The sequence below is a fragment of the Danio aesculapii genome, chromosome 7 (assembly GCF_903798145.1).
Source record: "Danio aesculapii chromosome 7, fDanAes4.1, whole genome shotgun sequence".
Taxonomy (NCBI): Eukaryota; Metazoa; Chordata; class Actinopteri; order Cypriniformes; family Danionidae; genus Danio; species Danio aesculapii.
In genome coordinates this window covers 35,204,121-35,213,615 of record NC_079441.1, presented here as the reverse complement: position 1 = coordinate 35,213,615, position 9,495 = coordinate 35,204,121, and the positions used below count along the sequence as shown (strand labels likewise).

Sequence of the window (9,495 nt, the reverse complement as noted above, 5' to 3'; positions counted from 1 at the left end):
CAAGGTCAAAAAGGGCGAATAGTCAGGCTAGGCGGCCAAAAAAAAAAATTTATAATAAATAAATAAATAAATAAATAAATAAAATCAAACACAATAAACAAGTGAAAGGTCAAAAACACCGGAAGACTTGACAAGGAAAAAACACTTAGTAATTTTAACAGAAAGACAAAAACAAGACTCAGCAAAGAGTGTGTGAAACTGGGGTGTATAAATATGGCCCATGTAATCGTTGAGAATGCCCATCACCTGTGTGTGTGTGTGTGTGTGCGCGCGCGTGTGTGTGTGTGTGTGTGTGTGTGTGTGTGTGTGTGTGTGTGTGTGTGTGTGTGTGTGTGTGTGTGTGTGTGTGTGTGTGTGTGTGTGTGTGTGTGTGTGTGTGTGTGTGTGTGTGTGTGTGTGTGTGTGTGTGTGTGTGTGTGTGTGTGTGTGTGTGTGTGTGTGTGTGTGTGTGTGTGTGTGTGTGTGTGTGTGTGTGTGTGTGTGTGTGCACATGAGGTACATGATGTTATTTGTATTCCGGATCAGTGACAGATCTGTAGTTCTCCAGTTATTGCAGGCATTAGATCACTGTTGATCGTGATAGCACTATAGAAATAAAAATTACTTGACTACTGTTGGTTTTTGATTGGGACACATTGAAGAATTACAATTTTATTAGTCACATAGAGTGTCATACACAGTATGATATGGAGTGAATGCTTAACATTTTGTGAACATTTGATGAATATGTTGTGATTAAAGGGATAGTTCACGCACAAATGAAAATGTACTGCTATTTACTCAAGCTATGAAGTGGATTATGCATTTCTTTCCTCTTTTGAACACACACAAAAAAAGATATTTCGAAGAAAGCTGTAAACTTGTAATCAATAACTTACATAGGTGGAAAAACAAATATTATTGAAGTCAGTGGTTACAGGTTTGCAGCTTTCTGTTAAATATCTTCTTTTGTGTTTAACCCAAGAAAGTCAAACAGCTTTGTGACAAGTAAATGGCGAGTAAACGATGACAGAATTTTCATTTTGAAGGAACTATCCCTTTAACTGAGCCATCAAAAATGTATTTAGGTCTACACAATGCCTCACTTCAATAGGCTCTATGCACAGCTAGTGCTTTTCAGCCAATAATAAAGTTCCGGTGAAAGCTTTATGTGACTATTTTCAATTTCATTAGGTTACTTTTACAGCATCGATGTTGTAATGTAATTACAACACAATCAGTTAAACAGACTTAAGCATTAATTTAGTTGTTCAAGCATAAAACAAGATAAAAGACTGTTTAACCCCTAGCACCCTCAGTAGCAACAGGCTAGCGCAGAAACTCAATAAAAAATAATAGGGTAAAATAAACTGTCATACTTTAAAGACATGGCAGGGGGAAATGGAATTTAATGCAGTGCTTTTTGTCCAATCGGAGACCCACTTCACATCGTATATCTAACAGACAGTGAAGATCACTGATTTTTAAAGAAATCAGACCTTAAACGTGGCAACTTTATAATGTAAAGACAATTCACCAGAAGCGCTAAGACTGGCTGGCTGAAATTAATAGTCCGTGTGCATATACTCCATTCACAATTTGTGAAACTGGAAATATTGGATTTGTTGAAGAATGAAAGAAGCAGTGAATATGTTAATCGTGTTCTGCTCTGATCGAAGACATTCAGCTTTTCAGATCAGATCAACAATAGTAAAAAGTAAATGTAAGGCACAAAGATCCTGTGTGTTCATATGCAAGGTGTTAGCGGCGAGCGAAAAGCAGCGGCCTAACATCTCACGCGCTCATACTGGCGCACGCAGAGGACGACTGAATGGCCGCCAGATGTATTTAGGAAGGCGAAGACACAAAGGCAACAGAGTTGAAAGATTTCAGAACTCACGGCAGTGTATGTGTGCGCACAAAAGCACGTCCTAATGAGTCACACAGTCACATCAAAGGCAAAATTACACCCGTTAAAACCCGTCTCACACTTCGGCCTAACGCAGAGAGCGCGAGAGATCTGATACCAGAACAAAAACCACACAGACAAAAGCTAGCCATGTGCTAACCATTACCATCCACTCTTTTCTTCCCCACTCTGATGGAAGCAACATGTATAAAACAAGAGAGACATAATCTCAGCAGCGGCAGCGGGGAAAAGATTTCGACATCAAAGACGCAGCGCACATTACTAAAATGTATGCCTTCACCCTTCTTGTGTCTTTATTGCTTTTTCAGATTTTTACATTTGTTAGATCATTCCGGGAATGAAGTGTACAGGCTACACCGCACTGAAACTGACAGCTGTTAGCAAAGCGCGCCTGGTCCTGACGCTGAAAATGGACCGAATGTGGTGCTTAGTGAGGATGTGACGACTCGCTGACAGAGCGCATGGACGAGGAGGGAATGTTCCGGCATGTCAAAATCAAGTTTGCAAAGATGTGAACTAGGCCATAAAACAGTGCTGGAGACGAATGGGAAAAACAGAGAGAGCGAGAAACAGAGAGAGAGAGAGGGAGAACCACAACTGCCTTCAGTCTGCACTTGTGGCTAAGTGACACCATGTTTGCTAGTGTGCCGCTGTTGTGTTCTTGTGTTTCAACAAAGCCAAAACAAAAACAGACAACAGGCACAGCAGTGCCCCGTGCTTGTAAGTGTGGTGGCATGAGGCCTTGTAACGCTCTGAAAGAGATTATAAGCTGCAGTCTGCAGGACAGACATCCACAGCTCTGCATTTGGTTTAGCTTCATTTTTGTCACACGTAAACTCGAAAATGTATGTGTATGTTATTTAAAATACAACAGTAACAAATTCAACTAGAGAGTACACTATAAAAAAAACACATTTTTGCTGGAACACTGGGAGCAATCGATTGATTGATTGATTTGATGGATTACATATAATAGGGCTGGGCGATTAATCGAAAAAGTAATCAAAATCGACATTTAGAACCTATAATCGATCAAATTTTACATGACGATTTTTTCAATTACTTTCCCTGTCGCGTGTGGAGTCACATGATTCTGCTCTGTTAAAGGCTGAGGCTTATTTCTACTTCTGCTGCCACTTTGCAGCCACATCTGATCTCTGGTCAAGTAGGACGATGGACCCATTCTTGAGCCTTACTTTGCATTACATTGCTGATAATTAGAAGCAGCGCTAGAGATGCCATGAGATGGCATGTTTTCCATTACATTAAAGTTATTATTTACATTAAAATATTTGTTTATAAAAAATGGAAGAATTGCACCGCTTAAAATATTTTTTCCTGGATATACACGAGTTTATTTTCTACTTTTAATATGAAAAACACACAAAAAATGTATTTTATTTACAAAAATGCAAGTTATTTAGGCAATGTGTGCTTTAATATCAGTTGTTCAATGTTGATGTTCAGTACATGATCATAGATAATATATAGTTGGAGTTTCCTTTAATTATTTTAAAATCAAGTAATGCACCCTTCATTTAAAAATTTCTCGCTTGTAATATGTGAGCATATTTATTTACTGTACAAAACCTGTCAGTGAACTGTGAGGGCAAAAAAAATAAAAAAATAAAATAAACTAAGCAATCGTTCATTAATTGTAATCGAGTTAAAATTAACTGAGATTTTGATTTTAGGCCAAATCGCCCAGCCCTAACATAAAACATTGATTTTATGGATTACATATAACATTTATTACTACTTCAGTTCTCCAAGGATACATTTATTGATTCTAACGTAGACATTCATAATTTCACACATGCCATAAAATGTATAAATTATATTTAATGATAGTTGCATTTTAAATCAAAATTTTACAATATTATCAAACTTAAACAAATATTACCATAATGGGACTATATATTACTATAATAATAATAATAATAATAATAATAATAATAATAATAATAATAATAATAGTTAGGGTTGCACAATATATAGTTTCAGCATTGATATCACAATGTTCACATCACAGGATATGCAATGGTGAGTTTGTATTAATTATCATTTGAAGAATGGCAAGATATCGCAATGTTAGATTTTTCCAATATCGAGCAACCCTAATGATAATAATAATAATATCTTGATGACCTCCAACTTGAAATGCACTGCATGTCCATTTATTTCAATGTCCATCCTGTGATAAACTGCGATTTAAATTGGGTCACATGTCATGTAACCTGTATCAAGAATAAAACTATAACATATAAATTATCTTTGAACATTTGGGTAGCACTTTAGTTTAGGTCACAATTTACGGTATTAACAAACCATTAACTAACACTACTCGCTTAATAAAGTAGTAATTAGCTGTTTATTAGTAGTTAGTAAGGTAGTAGTGGATTTTAGGTTTTGGGTATGATTAGGGATGCAGAATAAGATTATACTTTATAACTACTAATGAACAGTTAATAACTTAATAATAGGCAGGTAATAAGCCAGTAGTTAATAGAGCACATTTGCACAAAGAATTAGGTATGTTAACTGTTAGTAATAGAGTATGTTTTTTTTAAATTGGGAATGGTATGTAAAATATTTAATAATGTGGTTCCTAGGTATTTGGTGAACTATTTTCAAATGGTGAGGCAACAGCAACCCAAGTACTAGGGGTTGGGATTTTAATATTTGTTTATATGAATTTAGAAGTCTAGTGGGGAAAAATATGTTTTTATATACAAGTGCAATCATGTGGAACAAATGACCAAAATCGATCAAGGAAATAAAAGACTTAAGGAGGTTCAAAAAAAGCTATCAAAAGATGGTTGTTTGATGAGGATAATTAGTTTGCAAGGTGGACGAGGATGTTTTATTTTATATGTTATTGTGAATAGGCTTGCAGCTGTAAGGCCATCCGCTGCGTAAAACATATGCTGGATAAGTTGGCAGTTCATTCCGCTGTGGCGACCCCTGATTAATAGAGGGACTGAGCCGAAAAGAAAAATGAATGAATGAAGAAATGTAGTTGTTAATTATTTTGTTCCTGTTTTTAAAATGTGGAGGTACTGTTTGTTTTATGCATCATCTGTATTTTGAGGCCATACTTTGTTTTATTTAACTGCGAGGACCGCAATGGTAACAAGCCAAGGGCTTTATTGTGTTTTTATCCTCGACAGTTTTTATTTCAAAATGTATGGGATACTTGTATTTTTGTACAGCTTGTCTAAAATCTGTCAAATAAAATTCAATTCAATTCAGCATGAATTGTGACCTGATCTAAAGTGTTAGCAACATTTGTGCTACTATAAATATTGCTTTTCTGATAGCCTTATAGGAGCCTTGAAATCTGTCTCATTGTGCCTAAGACACTACACAAAATGAACAGGAGAATTGTGTCCATAATAAGTGCTACGTATTTCCCTCCACCATCAAAATGTGCAAATAATCAAAGTCCATACGAAAACAAAATGGACTTTCATCTGCTCCACTGAGTTATTTTGGGCTGAACGGAGCCTCACTTCCTTTCTAAAGGGACATATATGTGATGTTATGCTTTTGATAAAACATCAGTTGTACTTGCCTTCTCTCTTCCCCCTTCTCTCAGCCTGCAGTACAGCTGCTTCAGTCTCTCAGGTTTCTGCCTTTAAACTTCTTGATCTCAGAGGATGCGAATCACACCTGCGAACAGAAAGAGCAGAGGACAAATAAAGAAAAAGAGGAAGTAACACCTGCCTTTCCTTGATTTCATTTCTCTCTGTCACTCCATTTTCAAAACTCTTTCCTTTTTCTTTATGAGGTGGGATGAGTTTCCTGCATGGACTGGTAGAGACGTGCTCGCTCAGTCCCTCAATCTCCCTTTTATTGTCTCTACTTCAGCCACACACACAGATCACTATAGTTCACTTGTGTGAGTGCGCTTCTGTTTAACAGATTATGACCCCTGAAAGGAAAATATGTTCACTCTGTGTCCATATTTGCAGCTCTATTTGCTGTAACAGACCATCTATTTGAATGTAGAAGTCTTGAAATCAGAGCCTGAGAAACTCAACATCAATAAAATCTGCCCCTTAAATGTTGTTTCGTATGCACAAACTGAATAATAAAAACCTTAGCTTTAAAAACCCACCAACTTGTACTGTGACTAATTATTTTCCTCATCCTATGATATAAGACGTAAGGGCTGCACTTGCATGTGTACATATAGTGTACACACAGTATACACATATCAAACAAATATTCAGTTCAGTACACACATTTTTATTGCTGTTTTTCATTATTAAAACAAAGGAAATTTTCACTGTATTAAATATTAAATGTTTTATTATTAGGTTTGGCAGTGAATTGAAATTAGGTTTTATTATTAATAAAATAATAAAAAATATAATAAAGGATCAATAATATTAACCCCCTTAATTCTTTTTAAACTAGATACAGAACAAATTACTAATTAACCTAACTTGCCTAGTTAAGCTAATTACACTGTAAAAAATGTAAACAAGTTATAGATAGATAGATAGATAGATAGATAGATAGAGAGAGAGAGAGAGAGAGAGAGAGAGAGAGAGAGAGAGAGAGAGAGAGAGAGAGAGAGAGAGAGAGAGAGAGAGAGAGAGAGAGAGAGAGAGAGAGAGAGAGCGAGAATCCTTTCCTTTCACTTTTTCTTGTTCACTCAACTTTAGAAAACATCAGCTGCACTGACCTAAAATTATTTGTCAGTAATACAAAAAACATTTAGTTGGATCAACATAAAATAAAATGAGTTTTCTGGAGAGGTGAACTACTCTGTAACAAAAATTTCTAAGTTGTGCCAACTGAAAATTTTTTGTCTGTGAACAGTTGAGTATTTCCTTTCGTTTTTTCTTGTGTGTACTAAATATCAGTTGCACTGACCTAAAATGTCCAAGGTTGAGTAAACAAAACTCATTTGGAACCAAGAAAAAACACATCAAAACAAACAAACAAACATAGTTCATTCATTCATTCAAATGTCTTTTCATTCATTAATTTATTTTCTTTTCAGCTTAGTCCCTTTATTAATCCGGGGTCGCCACAGCGTAATGAACCGCCAACTTATCCAGCACATGTTTTATGCAGCGGATGCCCTTCCAGCCGCAATCCATCTCTGGAAAACAACCATACACACTCACTCACACACTATGGACAATTTAGCCTTCCCAATTCACCTGAACCGCTTGTCTTTGGACTGTGGGGGAAACCGGAGCACCCGGAGGAAACTCACGCGAATGCAGGGAGAACAGCACTTCCTACTGCGCCACTGCTTCGCCACGTCTTTTCAGCTTATTTATTAATAAGAGGTCGCCTGTCACAATCTCACTCTCTATAAAGATCACAGGAATGGAATCTTGGAGTATATTAAAACATACATATTTATTTACCAACATACAGGAACATGGAAATCACGTAGAAACTCACAGGAACACCAATAAACACCAGAATGACGAGCAGGAATGACGTTTGAGACCAGACAATAGACTAACTTGACTAACCTGGGAGCTTACATGCACAGGACATCACTGAACTAATTACACGCAGGGGTGAGACACAGGTAAAACTCATAAAACTAATAGTGGCGGGAAAACAGAACAAAGGAGCAAATGATAATCACAGAAGCACATGGAAAAACACAGGAGCACATGGAACACACTGGGAAGTCACATGACACAAACACAGGAATACTAGAACAGAACACAGAACCTGACATCGCCACAGCAGAATGAAACGCCAACTTATCCAGCATGTTTTACGCAGCGGATGCCCTTACAGCATGTGTGTGTGTGTGTGTATGTGTCCTCGCTGTGTGTGTGCGTGAACTTTGTAATGACATTGTGTGTGACTCATTGTTGCAAATCCACAAAAACTGCATCAAATAGTGATTGTTAAAGTTCTTACTGTAGTATTTCTCACACACGTTACGCGAGATCTGCTTCCTGAGGCAGCCGAGAGCAGCGATTACTGACAGGCACGTGGGAACGGTGGGCGGGGAGGACTAGCCTTAAAGGCCCAGTACAAAAAAACAGCAACAACTTTTTCTCAGATATAATATAGACACTTCAAACAGCTATAATAAATAATCTGATGTGTGTTTTGAGCTGAAACTTTACAGACACATTCTGGGGACACAAAAGGCTTATATTAAATATGAAAAAAGGGTAACATATGTGCCCTTTAAACATTACAGGACTTAATTGAGATGTTCATGAAAATTAAATATCAAATACATTTGATTTCTCATTTGAGAATGCATTTTGATTTAATACTTGAATGTTTGAGTGTTTGATTTATCATTTGGGTAGTTGTTTTGAAAGTTCAATTTATTATTTGATCTTTTTAGGCATTTGAATTTTCATTTTAATTTTGTTAGGAAATAAGTTCTATATATATACAAATAACAGTTAAATACAAATTAACACTCGACTAAGCGTTGTGTCTCCATCCATCCATCCATCCATCCATCTATTTGTATTGCATGTCTGTCTGTATAGGAACCAAGATTTGACAATTAAATTGATACCCAACTCAATGGTCTAGTGTTGTGCAATACTGCATGTCACAACCATTACAAGCAGATGAAATGTATGTAAAATAGAAAGCAACAGCATGATATTTTTTGGGAGGTCACACTTAAAAAATAAAAATAAATGAATGAATGAATGAATGAATGAATGAATGAATGAATGAATGAATGAATGAATGAATGAATGAATGAATGAATGAATGAATAAATAAATAAGTAAATAAAATATGGACTGTAGAGTGTAGCCAGTGTGTTGGCAGGTGATATTTGAAACAACCATAAGACATCAGATCATCTTGATAAGAAACACTGGTTCGTCTCTCCTTCTCTCCTACTGAGTTTAAAGTGTATCCATGTGATGCTGAACTCAAAGACACATCTGGAGCCGAAAGGCATGACATTGTGTGTGTGTGCTCTGTTGCTCAGCCCCTTATTAGAGAACGCATATAGCTTCTTTGTTCATGAATATAATTATCCCGTTTTTAACTTATGCAACAGAGCAGTAGCCAAGCCAAATGACAAACAGACCACAGCCATAAATTAAGATTTTTTTTAAAATGATTTTCACTCCTATAATGTTTGCCACTTATGCTGCAAACTGCAGTGCTATTTATTTTCTTTCCATCATGTTTCTCTCTCTTTCCTTCTCTCACCGTCGCTCTCATTTAACAATAAGTTTCCAAGCAACAAAACAAATGTGCCATATGTGGAATGGCTTTGCTCTGCGCTTTTGGTTTCACTGCTAAACACATTGAGAGTAAGTGCACTAAATGATACTGACAGTTTATGGGGATATAAAAAAGGTTAGTGTGTGAGTGTGTGCGTGTGTTAAGACAATGGCATGGGATTTTCTTACAAAGCTTTTTTGTGCATTGTTTTTTTGTTTGTTTTTACACAATAACTCCAAAAAAAATCTGCAAAACCCCTCACTTTCATTCACCCTATAAATGTCCCTTCCCTATGGACCTTTATTAGACTGAGAAAAGTTAGGGGGGAAAGTCTAATCACTTATCAACTGCTAATTACAGTTTTTTTCTCAGTCACTTTGGGACATTTC

The 9,495-nt window shown here is 36.4% G+C and overlaps 1 long non-coding RNA gene across 1 annotated transcript in view; it reads right to left on the bottom strand.

Moving 5' to 3' along the window:
* Positions 1–5,489: 5,489 nt before the first annotated feature.
* The window catches only part of LOC130232890 (uncharacterized), a 39,033-nt gene continuing 35,027 nt past the window's right edge, over positions 5,490–9,495 (bottom strand). The window contains exon 3 of the long non-coding RNA XR_008838143.1: positions 5,490–5,581. This is a non-coding gene — a long non-coding RNA (uncharacterized LOC130232890). The remainder of the gene's footprint in view (positions 5,582–9,495) is intronic.